General features: G+C 35.0%; 1 protein-coding gene across 2 annotated transcripts in view; it reads right to left on the reverse strand.

The window, feature by feature from the left end:
• side-VII (sidestep VII transmembrane protein) overlaps positions 1–14,939 on the reverse strand; it is a 354,532-nt gene extending 339,593 nt beyond the window's left edge. For both annotated transcript variants that reach the window (XM_073074093.1, XM_073074092.1), the window contains exon 1: positions 14,773–14,939. The gene's annotated coding sequence lies outside the window, so the exon portion shown is untranslated. The remainder of the gene's footprint in view (positions 1–14,772) is intronic.
• Between the last annotated feature and the right edge of the window lie 330 nt (positions 14,940–15,269).

The raw sequence follows: 15,269 nt of genomic DNA on the forward strand, positions 1-15,269 counted from the left end.
CACAAATCCGGAGTTGTACATAAATATGAAACTGTAGCAAGAAGCAATAACTTAGTAGTTCGGGACTGCGAAACTATTTACCGCAACCTTTGCTGGGAAATTAACTCCGCGAGTAACTAAGTATGTTCCATGACATGCAAAATCATATAGACTTATCGAAAAGATGAAGTAGTAACCCAATATTGAAACATTCATCACCGTCGTCAGCGAAAAACAAAAAAATATAAAAAAATAAATTGAAAACTTGTAATTAAATTCGTATACATAAATAGAAAATACCTCTATCAAATCAGAATATTTCCTCTTTACTATAAGGCACTCTGAATAACATTGGAGTTCTACGTGAGATCGGCCACCGACATGGCGCTACCCCTGAGGACTACTTAGGAACGTCTTGCATTAGTCTCCCTCACCTCCTTCAAACCAGAACATCTCAACCATCTTTACCATAATTTACCAAAACTATTACGCTAATTATACCAAATAATAATAACGAAAATGTGTTACGCGTCTGCTATTTAATATAATGTTAATGAAATATTTTAATACAACAATTATTTAGCTGGATCCCAACTCCGCCACAAATCCGAAGTTGTACATAAATATGAAACTGTAGCAAGAAGCAATAACTTAGTAGTTCGGGACTGCGCAACTATTTACCGCAACCTTTGTCGGGAAATTAACTCTGCGACTAAGTTTAGTACAACATTATACGCCTAAGTCACTTTCAAATAACGTTAGATTTACTAGCTCTATTTTAAGCTTAATGTTCTTTAAACTTCTGGAATATAATTATGTTGATCGCTTTCCCAGACCACAAAATAAAGACTCGCAAAATATTGTATTGAAACGCGTTCTATATACGCTTTTACATTATGATTCCCTGCAAAGGCAGATACCTAAAATGTTTACTGATAAATTTTTGTCATTTAGATATTTGACTGGCCGGGTATTTAACTCAGAACGCAGGGGAACGTGGTGAAAATATTGCTGTTTTGAATGTAAAAGTTCTCGAAGGTGTCTGAAGTCTACCAATTCGCAATTGACCAACACGATGGACTATAATCCTTCTTATTCTGAGAAGAGACCCTTGCCAAGCAGTGGGACCGTAAAGGTTTGCTGATGTATATTTGCTCTTGTGTCGCTAATACTAATTTTTTATGTGATGGAGAATTATATTATTCCTGTTTAACGCTATCATGTCGGTTAGTGCGGACAATGTCATCTAGGTATTTTATTCCAAATACAAATTGTATTATAGTTGTATAATAAATAAATAATTATGTAGTTCTATAAAAAGGTAACTTATTACTACGCTCCATTACGTACAATTAACCGAATCATATACATATAATAAGTTAGTTCTTGGAGAACCGTAATTTGAAATACAGCAAAAATATCGAGAGCGCGAGTGTATCTTTTTTGATCTAAGTAATAAATAATAACGTAACAAAATATCAAAATGAAAACGAATAATTTCATGTTATGAAACCTTTTTAAGTATGAGATCGGCATGAACTAGTTGTTTTATTTTATGTTCCTTTAAAATTCCAAACCAAACTTGCAGTAATAACATGTCATTTAGAAAAAGAGCAATTTTTATTCGTAGCCACTTCCTCTGAATTGCAATAAACCGAAAGCTGGCAATTGCGGAAAGCGGGAAAGATAAACGGAAATATGTGCGAATGTAGAAAGTTTGCGGAGAGATTAAAAAATATACGTAAAACTACGATGTTGCAGTCTGTACAAATAATCTAACCGTTATCAAAGTAAGTGGCAATTAATAATATAACGCTAATAATAACGTTTTCTACACTCACAGCCCCACACTAGGATTCCCTGTATCGTAGGTGCCACGTACACACACAAAGACAAATACACAAACACCCAGACCCAGAAACAGAAATCTAAATTCATCATTTAGATCTCTGTTTGGCCGGGGATTGAACCCGGGACCCTCTGCGCGTCAGACCGGTATGGTGACCGCTCCGCCACGCAGGTCGTCGATGATTTTTGATGATTTTATTTTATTTACGCTGTATTTTATCTTGTTTTCATATATGAAGACGATAAATAAAACATGTTTTTTTTATTTTATCAGTACACGCTGGTTTTAGAAATGCACTGTTTTATGAGATTACTAGTTGACCATATAAATAAAAAAATGTTAAGGGTGAACAACCCTTATCACTTAGGGGTATGAAAAAAAGATAGTACTCAGACCTACTGAATTTGCATATAAAATTTGGTAAAAATCGGTAAAGCCGTTTCGGAGGAGTATGATAACTAACATTGTAACACGACAATTTTATATATAAGATTATGCAAAGATAATTACAGTTGGCTTTAAATTTTAGAAGAATTTGGGAGACATATGTCAATACTTGAAGTTAACTTTAGAAACCGTATTAATGCAAATAGATTATTTTGAATATTCTACTGACCTTCATCAAAAAAGTGAGATAAAATTGTGGTCATGATTTAACCGAAATAAAATATCAGAGAAAGTTACGGCTAGAAGTAGTGCAATCTGAATGCCAACATTTCACTTCCTACCAAAAATAGTTCAGCTTGCTTCAAACCAAATTGCTTGCAATTGCGGAAAGTATGGAAGATAAACGGAAATATGTACGAAAAGTTTGTGGAAAGCTGTAAAAGCAATGTTATAGAAAACTTTTACTCAGCTTTTGGTAAATTGTTATCAATAAAAAGCTCTCTATATTCACAGACCTACTTTGGTTGCATCACTTGCGCTACTTTGGGTCAATAAGTGTTACCACGCCCTTCAAACTCGAAACATCAGAGCTTAGCAATCAGTGTGGCGGTGATGCCGCCGGAGTCGGCCGAAGGTGATAATGATAATTTGTTTTAAACTCATGACCCCACTTCACTGTGTTATAAAGTGTAAAAATTTTACACAAATAACCAGACCCAGAATATAAATCTAAATTCATCGTTTACATTGTCTACGAATCGGAAATCGAACCCGAAACACTAGCCTATCAAATCCCTATTAAATTCTCTTGCGAGTTTAACCAAATGTCACCCTTATTACTTATCAAACATTAAATGAATTATTATTTTTATTGAAGTAAGAACACAATTTCCTTCCGGGACCCCCATTTTTCCTTTTAAAAGTTCGTATTCACCGTCATTTTATCTTTACTTTGATCTTCAGTTACTTTTAAGCGTTTCTTAAAATTGAGTGAGTAGGAAGCCGGAAATTTCATTGAATGGAGAATAACATCTTAACATTATTAAAATACTTTTAACAAAAAATACAAGCGACTTCAATTTAAATATTCTATAATTTATCTTAAGGTTACAGTTAAATATTACAATTAAAATGCTAGTATATTTTAAGAGTGGTTGCACTTCGAATTTGTGGTTTACCACCGGAATTTATATGTGCTACAGCAGTGTACAGTTGCTGGAATCTGTATCCTTACCATGAGTTTTTACGTTTTGACAAATATGACTGTTTTGGTATTTGTTTACGTATTGCCCATACAATTCCTAATCAGCGCCCCTAGCGGATTGTGTAAGAACTATAGTGTCAGTAACGTAACATTAAATGTCTAAATTGACAAAATGGCGCATTATGTTTTGTCTCTCTTTTTTGCGAACATGTGAGGCAGACAAAAAGACTTGAGCACTTACTTATTGTTACGTTTACTCAGTCTACTAAAGCAAACGGAACAGAATAATGGATTGAGTAAACGTAACGTAAAATTGTGGGATGTTTTGAAAACTCATGGTAAGGGAACTGGTTTAAATAATGTGGTAAGAGAGAGACACTTATATACACTCCAAGTCAGTCATCATAGTAGCAATATATCTGGCTAACCTCAAAACTCAAATTATATTTGCAGTTGAATACAGTTGTCTATGAGCGGCAGTTGCCATTTACTACGATAAACTCGATACATAGCTACTGTAACGGGTTTAAAATATTGACAGATAGGGCATTTTTCCTGTCACGCATGACAACACTCACATGTGTATGCCAATTGTATGCGTGAATTAACTCTCTGCATTATTTCGCAAGCCGTCTGCATGTGAGAAGGTATTGATGAAACGATAGAATGCAAATGATACTCATGAGAATGATGTCCTCTCGCGAACGCAAACCCGTGTGACACGAAAGAGGCCCTAAGTGAGTATCAGTTACATAACAAAATGTTACTTTAAGTAGTTCCATTTTAACGTAACAATCTACGTTGCGTAATCTAAGTAATTACGCACGAAACAAACATACATCAAGGCTTACGGAAACTTTAATTAACACCTTTGTTCGAGCCATTTATCTGCTCAGAACGTGTCTACTGGAGATACGAAACTAAACGTGAGCCATTCCTTGTACGAATTAATGTAACTAAGACACGCCAAATCTGCTTAATACAGGCACTTAAGGTATACGGTCTCGCTTTTAGTCCCCGAAGGACTTTGGTCATGAAAGAAAGACATATTTTTTATAGAACGACATCCTCCCACAGATTCTCGCATCCTCCCATAAATTTGTATGTTTTTCTATTTACCATCTAAACTGAGAGCTTAAATGCCAATTAAAAATCAATTTATGTTCAGTACCCTTACCATGAGTTTTTAAACATCCCACAATTTACGTTACGTTTACTCAATCCATTACTCTGTTCCGTTGGCTTCAGTGGACTGAATAAACGTAACAATAAGTAAGTGCTCAAGTATTTTTGTCTACCTCACATGTTCGCAAAAAAGAGAGACAAAACATAATGCGCCATTTTGACAATTTAGAAATTTAATGTTACGTTACTGACACTATAGTTTTGATACAATCCGCTAGGGGCGCTGATTGGAATTTGAATAGGCAAATACGAAAACAGTCATATTTGTCAAAACGTAAAAACTCATGGTAAGGGTACAGAACGGATTAAAATTAATAGAATTTAAAACTTTGATATTTAAAATTCAATTTAGTTATTATTTCCTTTCCAAATATCAATAAAGTTTGAATACATATACTCGTATTTACCTTAAATGTGTTTCGACGATCTATATTATATTTGTAGGTCTGTGATATTTACTAATATTATATTTCTTAATTTTAACAAAAGTAACAGTATAAAGAAATTTTAATTTAATTTTTTTTTTTTTAAGTTTTTACAAATATGCAATCGGTGATAAGGCACAAGGCCAACAAGAAGCTTTTAAATACACGAGAATTACACATTCCGTCAACGTCAATTCTAGCAATGCGACCGAGTTTTATAGATGTAAGGTTAATTCCACATACTAAGTAAGCATCTAAATGTTCACAGTAACGTTACAAAGACACGTCTACACTGTATAATACACATCCTTAACAAAATAATGGTGATAGCTGCCGCCGTGTCACGACGTGACGCAAACACGTCTTAAGCGTGACAGGGACAAGATAGGGTTGGGTCGGAGTGCGGGCGGTGATAAGGCTTGAACGTACGTTTTCACGTTTTGTCAACCTAAAATTGTGCTACAAAACTGCTGTAAATTCTTATACACTTACGAGTATATAATGATATTCTATTATACGACATGAGTATTATGAACATTATGTCTTTATTAGAAAAAAAACAATGCCGTGGTAAGTAGTACCTACTAGTAATACAATAAAATTATGTAATGATATCTCCCAAAATTATTTATGTTAATGGTGCAGATTTACTCAAAATAAAAATGAGTAAATAAAAATAAAGAAAATGTATAATATAATATTTTGGAATGTCATATCATGTATTTTTTGATAAAGATTTATTATATATTATATATAATAAATCTGGGTCATTTTTGAGAATTTCTTCAATATATTGTGTTTACTTAATTTGTTATTTAATGTTTTAATACTGTCATCACGCCAGTTGTCATTAATTTCATTAGCGCTCCTAATCGCTAGTTCCCACGCTTACACTCGCACCCAACCCTAACGATATATAACTCGAAACGTTACATACGATAAACTCAACGACAGTTGTCACGTAGTGCGTGCGAATTAGAGGTGACTTACAGATGGAATGTAATGTAGAGGTTTCGATTACGCCGTGACGCCCCGTGACACACTTGTAAGATATATTGTCACGTAATAAATCCAACAGTTTAGTACCACTGTTTATTGCGAGAATTAAGTGATAGTTTTGGGAATATTACTCGTTATATTGAAGTAGACGAGAGAAGTATTGAAGGTGGTAGAACCCGTTGTGGTTCGACTCCGGCGGCACCACCGCCACACCTATTTCTACCTAATAACAGCAGTGTTAAGCGCTGCTGTGTTCCGGTTTGAAGGGTGTGGTAAGGGAGACAGACTTTTCCGAGGCGTTCCAGCTTAGTCCTCAGGGGTAGCAGCGCATCTGTGGCCGACCTTAGGTAGGAATATCTAATCCTATCTGGGGTTGATTACAGATGTCCATGGGCGGCAGTAGCCACTTACCATCAGGTGGACTGCATGCTCGTCTGCTACTCCTATATTAAAAAAAAAAAAAAAAAAGAAGTATTTGTTTTAGTAGTGGTTGGAACGTTTTACTGTTAATATTAGATTCAGAACATTATTACTGTGTTTTAAACTCTATGGTAATATCGTATTGTAATTCTCCATCACACTTCTTTTTCTTATAATATAGAAGTGGCAAATGTGCGTCCACCTGATGGCAACCACTGCCACACATGGACGCAAAGGCGTTCTTGAGAACTAAAATACTCGCCAAGTCAGCCGGTATCGCCACTTCCACCTAAAAACACACTCCTTCACGCTAGAAAAAAATTGGCTATAAAGGCAGAAACGGGGATTTAAATCTACAAATGCCCTACGAACTTTATATTCCAGTGCTCAAAGCAAAGGTCTACTACAGGTCTACCTACAAGATACCATATTCCTTCAATTAAGTTTCACTAGGAAAAGGAGATACAAACTTATATTCAAGTCGTAATTAGTAGTATTATGATAAAAACAGCTATTCATTTTGTACAAAATCACGTTTCTTTTAATTATCATTCAGAGCTGTAAAATAAAAGAGAGCACGGTACTTGTCTGAATAACACCTAGATTTCACACTTTCTAACTTTGCCGTGTTTTTCTGTTTTTTTACCTTGACTTTATTAAATGAAAGTAGGCCAAGGTAGCAGTTACGAAGGGAAATACAATTTTACGTCACACTTTTTTAATTAGAGGTGCTATTTGAATGCCTGTGAGAGTTGTAGACTCTCATGGTATATTGAGAAATGGTCTCTCAAAAATGTGTTTTGTCCTGTCCCTATATAATTCATGTAAAATCTTCCAGATACTAAAATATTTATCTGCTTAACATTTATTTATTTATTTATTTATTTATCTTATACAATCTCACTTACAACTAACCTTACAGGGTAACCTAATGCGTGAGTTTAAGTTACATATATATTATTATACTTATAGAATTTTATTTAAATGACGAACAGTTATTTATATATTACATAATGACGTTTGTGATTTGTTTTAAAAATTGCTTTCATATTTTTGTAACGAATGAATAATATGAGCTTACGAACTTATGTGTGGGACTTCTAAATAGAATAGTAGATAGTTAAAAACTTTTAATGATATTAAATAGAATTAGTGGTGTGGTGGAGACATACTTTTTCCGAGTCATTACAGTTTGGTCCGTAAAGGTAGCGGCGCATCTGTTGCCTACCTTAGGTAGGAAACTAATCCTATCTGGGGTTTATTACAGATGTCCATGGGCGGCAGTAGGTAGTTACCATCAGGTGGAATGCATGCTCGTCTCCGACATTATAAAACAAAATTCTTTTTATTCTAACTAGCTATAAAATATTATATTATTCTCACTATTTGTAATATTATTCTAATTTTCGTCTATATCCGCGCTGTTAGCGTGGGACACTTATTAATCTATTTCTTCATAAATCTCTGTCATATCATGTCATCTAAACATATTTTACCACCACTTTATCTCTGACGCCCATCGCAGAGAGGTAAAACATATATTCGTTCATAAGTCTAATTATATGCTATTAAAATTAAAAACTTTATCAAAAGAAATCCCTCAGGCGATACTCAAATAAAGAAAAATTTTCAACAGTTTTATAATAACACATGTACGAATAGATACAAATCAGTCAATTTAAAGTTACAAACTTAAAGTTTGTTTAAAAATAAAATAATAGTTTTTTCTACAACTTTACGACAATCTTCCACTTATAATAGCAATTAAAAACCGGTCAAGGCAAAGAAATTTATAATTTATAATTAAAGTATACTAAAATTACTACCTACACTTAATTTAAACGCTTTAAAAATTTTAAACCCCTAAGAGTTTAAAACATTAGCTAAGTTTTATCCACAATCACAAAGGCTCGCGTGGCTACAGTACATCAGGTGGTCACGAATGAACAGCTAAATACCGCCAACAATGACCACTCTACTGTAGTTAGATGAAAAATGACCACCGTGCTACAGTATTTAGTACGATTAGTTCAAAGTTACGTGATAAGAGCTGTTTTACAAAAGAACGTTAGACTTCGATAATAGAGTTTTACAATTGTAGTGCAGTTTTCGCTTGTGGACTTATAGGTTTTGGTATTAGACGTTTACTTATATGAAATCGCATTAGGAAATGAGTGTTAAACTTAGCCTCTCAATCCAGGGGCCGGAGGTTAGAATCCTATATCCACCTCTAATTTTTCAAAGTTATGTAATTATCACTTGTTTTAAAAATGAAAGAACGTTGCTCACCTGCGAGTTTGTGGAAAAACATTCTCTAAGGTGAAGTCTACCACCACCAAACTACTACTGCCAAAAAAAAAAAAAAAAAAAAAAAAAATAATAATAATAATAACTAATAACAGCAGTGTTAGGCGCTGCTGTGTTCCGTTTTAAAGGGTGTGGTAAGGGAGACAGACTTTTCCGAGGCGTTCCAACGCAATGGATGCATTGTCCATGTATTTTACAACGTGATGATACATTAAACGTCACACCACTCAGTTGTTTTAAATATTATTCAAGCATGATCAAAGCGTGGAAGTAAGTTTTCGGTCAGTAAGCTTGAGTCTTTGATGTCGGAACGAAAGACCGCGGTGGGCGCCAAAATTCAACACTGGAACAATTCGCTACCAATATTAATTACAAATGACTTATGTTAAATTGCTTTTATTTCTGAATGTGAGATACTGTTTTTTAAAGTATTTACGTATTATTATTTGGATTTTTGATTGGTTGTGAAGCCCTCGTTGGGCGCCAAAACCAAACCTTTGAACAAGTATTTAATTGTCTGTAAATGACTTCTCATATATATTCATGTAAATAGCAAAGTAGCTTACCACAGGTCTGACATTAAATTTACCCTGCCTGATGGTAAGTGGCAACAGCCGTTCATCTGTAATCAATGCCAGATAAAATGATTCCTACCTAAAGTCGGCCACAAATGCTTTTCTACCCCTAAGGACGAAGTTGAAACCGATGTTTCCCTTACCATGCCCTTCAAAGCATACAGTAGCACGTAACACTACTGTTTTAAGGCGAAAAAAGGTGTGTTTCTGCAGTGGAATCAAAACGGATACATGTTAAAAACTTACATATTACGAGTACCTACTCCTAACTAGGCCTAATAGGCGGTTGTTTGTCAAAATGTCTACCTTTCTCTAAAACATCTCGCTCATTTCCTATACATGGCAGGATTCTCGCTTCTCATTATTCCGTAAGAACAATATAGCGGGATACTGTTTAATGACTCCTTTATGTAGCTAATAATGCGCCTTTCAGCGGTACGTGAGGTGCTAGGTGAGTTGGTAACTCCAGTTATAGCTATTGAAATAAACACGTGTAAGAGACTTTGGCTTAAAATCACATCTTAGAAGCATTAGATTAATCTTTAGTAAGAAATAAATCGGTATAAGAACGGTGATTAGTAGTGTGTCAGCCAAGTTCTGATAAAAGAACTGGTGTGTTACCAGTTCATTAAACCTGTACCGTTAAACGAAGCAATTGGAACTGTTAGAATTTTAATATTTTTAAAGACTATTAGAAAAGATAGATAGGTTATAAAGCTGTGTTCACACGAAATATACTAGACGTTTTTGTCGTATTCGTTTTAAAACGCACAATTCGTAGGATGTTTATACGGCTACTTTTCGATTAAAAACAATTGGCTATAGTATGCATACATCCATCTACAACAACAACACCACAACACACCACACCACCACAAGAATAATCAATCAATTCGCACTTGGCCAGCACGGTGAATTAGAAAGGCAACAGTTCATCTGTACCCTTACCATGAGTTTTTACGTTTTGACAAATATCACTATTTTGGTATTTGTTTACGTATTTGCCCATACAATTTCAAATCAGCGCCCCTAGCGGATTGTATCAGAACTATAGTGTCAGTAAAGTAACCTTAAATGTCTAAATTGACAAAATGGCGCTTTATGTTATGTGTCTCTTTTTTGCGAACATGTGAGGCAGACAGAAGCACTTACTTATTGTTATTTAAGCACTTACTTATTGTTACGTTTACTCAGTCTACTGAAGCAAACGGAACAGAATATAAGATTGAGTAAACGTTACGAAATTTGTGGGATGTTTTGAAAACTGATGGTAAGGGTACAGGCTGGACAATTGCGATTAAGTACAGACAAAACAGACATCCGTAAGAAGTAACATTACGTAAAATTAACATTACATTACTTAAACTCGATTAAAATACACCACTATCTATTCGATAAAATATTTCGACACAAAAACGTGCAAAATAATACCATGTGACCGGATTCCAATTCATATACAAATTTCAATATTGTTATTATTTTATTATTAAATACATTGCGATATGTAACCCGAACGTATTTAATACCTTTAATGCCAGAGGATGATATTTGACGCTTAATTAGTGGTCAATTTACTGAAATACGATACCAATGGGTTAAATATGTCATTTTGATATTCCAGAATTATTGATGAAATTATTAAAAATAGTACGTACCTATTTTTACATGCAATATATAAACGGATTATTTAAATAACTCTGTAAAATGGCATGGTACACAAAACATAGGCGACATAAATATAAAATTAGAGTTTGAATGATATCATTGTTCCATTTGCTTTATATATATATTTTTTTTTTATAATATAAGAGTAGCAGACGAGCATGCAGTCCACCTGATGGTAAGTGGCTACTGCCGCCCATGGACATCTGTAATCAACCCCAGATAGGATTAGATATTCCTACCTGAGGTCGGCCACAGATGCGCCGCTACCCCTGAGGACTAAGCTGGAACGCCTCGGAAAAGTCTGTCTCCCTTACCACACCCTTCAAACCGGAACACAGCAGCGCTTAACACTGCTGTTATTAGGTAGAAATAGGTGTGGCGGTGGTGCCGCCGGAGTCGAACCACAAAGGGTTCTACCACCTTTCGAAAGACAAGCGGGGAATAAATACAGTCCAACATTACCAGAAAGTGGCTACTGCCGCCTGTATTCCATATACATCTGGAATCAACCCTAGAACATTAGACTCCCACCGGAAGTCGACGTATCTTTTTTTTTAATACACATTCTACCCTCACAGCCCCCACTAAGATCCCCTGTATCGTGGTTGCTGTGGACACACACAGAGACAAATACACAAACACCCAGACCCAGAAACAGAAACCTAAATTCATCATTTAGATTTCTGTTTGGCCGGGGATCGAACCCTGAACCCTCTGCGCGTCAGACCGGTATGGTGACCGCTCCGCCACGCCGGTCGTCATTTCTACCCCTGAAGACTAAGTTGGAACGCATCAAAAATCTCCTTTACCACACTCATGCAATAAGAATTTATTTAATACTGTTTTTAAACGTATTTAATAACGTTCCCTAATTTTAATATAACACATATAAACCGATACATGTACCAAAATGTCACAAACGAAACAAGCCAACGACATAACAACCAAGTTTTCCCGAACACGACCCAATATTACATATACCGATCTCACATCCAATCAATTCATTCACTATTCAGAACATCCATCAGTCCCGAAGAGCCAGTAAATTACGAAGTCTACTCGATCACAGGTGCGTCAATGGCATAGTTGAAAAGCCCAACGCTCATACATCCCTTTACGAGTACAAGACTGTGATATTTCTCGCTGTGGTACATATATAGGTAGGTGTATAGATAGATAGATGTAAAACAGATAGCGTAATGTCGCTTTGCGTGTAGCTAAACTTTGGTTTAAGGCACAAATTCGTGAAACCACTGAACTTTTATATTTGTTTATTAATCGACTATGATGATCGCAGATGATCTGGAAATTTACCAAAAACAACATTAGGAGACCTACCTCAGACTATCTACGTCTTAAATAGTGACCTAAAACGTATATTGACTTGGAGTGAGTTTTATGGTCTTAATGTTAATCCGAGCAAAACACACGCTATAATAATAGGTAGCTCTCACTTATCATCCAGATTTTATCTGAAATTGATATCTAAATATATATACCTCAAAGGTGACTGGCTGACATAGTGATCTATCAACGCACAGCCCAAACAACTGAACGGATTGGGTTGAAATTTGGCATGCAGGTAGATGTTATGACGTAGGCATCCGCTAAGAAAGGATTTTGATCAATTCTACCCCCAAGGGGATAAAATAGGGGATGAAAATATTATTTCATAACGCGAGTGAAGCCGCTGGCTAAAGCTCGTCTAAGATAAGCTTTGATGGAGTATGTATTCCATGTATTGACAAAGTCAAGAATCACGGCATATACCTAGACAGACATCATGGGCACCTCAAATAGACGAGGTGAGTAGAAAAATGCCTTCCGTAGTACTCGTAACATTATATTATTTACCGACTATACGGAAAAAAAGGTATTTATATAATTATCCGTTAATATTTACTTCTACAAAAAATATGAAAGGCAATTGACTTCTACAATACAAAACAAAGTCAAAACAAACTTGAGGACAAAAGCTGGTACTTACATAAAATATGCTATGAAAATAGATCCCTTAATACCTCGCGACAACGCTACGATATTTAAATGACAGAGCTCTCAACATTAAGTCGGGAATTTAATATTTACGATGTCAAAGGTAAAGTGGATGTACTGCAATATTTATGAGCAATAGTTCTGTACTAACTAAGCAATTATACTGAGTAGTTGAGTCAGGTTTCTAGGTAAAGGATAGTTTTGTGGTGGCAATATTTCCTGGAATACCTTTCTACAATACAGTACCGTACTTTATATAAAACCGTACCGTATCGGTACTAGTTTGCGTTGTTCAGGGAGATAGTTCCTATTTCTGTCTAATAACAGCAATGTGAAGCGCTCCTGTGTTCTAGTTTGAAGGGTGTGGTAAGGGAGACATACTTTTCATGCGTTCAAGCTTAGTTCTCAGGGGTAGCGGCGCATCTGTGGCCGAGCATAGATAGAGACAGAGACATGATACATTCCAACATAGTTCATAGAATAGGAAAGTATGTACGGCTGATCCCATGTGGGTTATCGTCGAAAGGCGAAGAGCTTAAATGATAGGTCACTATACTGGTCAAATGAACTTTAAAAATGTTTTGTCTTGAGTTTTTATACACCGTATAGATACGCATGTGACTTGGAAACACAAAGACGTGTAATTAGGGTTCGAACCCCGGACTACAAGACGTCGAAATTATCATAGCTACCTCTCAAAATCTGATACATAACCCCCTTTTGTTCAATGTACATAAACATAAAAAAATATTTTTGTGGAAATTTTATAGAACATAATAAGACATAATAGAACATAATAAACGAATTACGTTATATATACTCATGTATGTACCCCTTAATAAACCACAATATTTGATAAGTGTGATAAGTACCTATACATATTTAGCCCTTTATCATCGCTTAACGTAAGTTTGTTCACGCATCCAAAACTTCTTGAATGTCATATACAAATTCTGCCAAATAAATCATCGATAAGTATACCAGCACGTGGTGTTACCTACTTAACTATGATACAGGCTTGTGATTGTTCACCAGTTGATCGAATAAAAATAGCAGTAGTTTGAATAGCTTTACTTGTATGTCCCGTAATATGTTAGACCACAAGCGAAATATCATTGACTTCTCGGGGACATTTTAGTCCCAGTGACCATATCCATTCGTGTTACTATGATGCACTAACGCACACTTATATTAGAAAAAAAAATGAATATAATATAATATTTCTCTATTCTTATTTATTACCTGCGATGTTCACTTATTTTTTAATAGCTAATAATTTTACAGTATAAAATTATCTTTTGAAAGTATTAAAATCAATATTATGAAAATGTATCACAATGTCTTGCAATTGAAATATAAATTTAGAATAAATAAAATTAAAGCAACTCGGTATAAATTTAAATCGTGTATGAGTTCTTTAAATATGTAATTCACCTAATTAAAAAAATTAAAAGTTATTATACGTAAACATTCCTGAAGTATTTTATAATCATATATACTTATTTACATGTATATTACTATTGACTCAAAACATTCGTTTAAAAAACCGCCAATTTATTATTAGCTTTATATTTTCTCACTACTACATGAAAAGCCGGACGTAAAAATGTTTTCGTAATATAAAACACGAATATAATTCTTTGCCGAGATTAATCACTTCGCGTAAAGCTTAAGCTAACACCGCCACGTCCTGAAAAGATATTCAAACCAACGCTCAATTGGAATGCCTTAAGAAAAACGCTATGTACATACAAAAACATCTTACGAAAGACGTCTATTTACCTTCACATTTTCATTCACAAACACATCACACACATCACTATCTCTGTAATTTACACAATACACATAGTATTTATATAGATTACACAAATGTATATTACACGAATTACCACAGGAGTATTACGGGAGCGCTGATCACACGCTTTCATTGACGACGCTACGCGACGTAGCGTGCGCTACGGGCTACGCGCGGCCTACGACTGCCGTAGACCCCACCCCGCGCAGCGTCCTACAGTATTAGGGGAAACATGGAAACGTCTGGCGATATAAATAGATAAAAAATAGTTTTATTGCTTTTTTACTTTTACTTGGTCAAGAGATTTTTCAAGACTGCCTTCGTATAAGTATTTCAGCTGAAGCGCTTTTTGCACTCGTTTTACTTTTTCATCAGTTTAACTATATGCATGATAAGTCTATCTTATTAGCGGTTATTTTTACATCTCGGTGCTCTTGCTCTTTGCAATTTTTTTAAGTTTATTTACCTTAAACTCCAGTTAATG

This window comes from Epargyreus clarus, unplaced genomic scaffold (assembly GCF_041222505.1).
Source record: "Epargyreus clarus isolate Ecla_fem2 unplaced genomic scaffold, WU_Ecla_fem_2.2 ptg000006l, whole genome shotgun sequence".
In the NCBI taxonomy this organism is placed as follows: domain Eukaryota; kingdom Metazoa; phylum Arthropoda; class Insecta; order Lepidoptera; family Hesperiidae; genus Epargyreus; species Epargyreus clarus.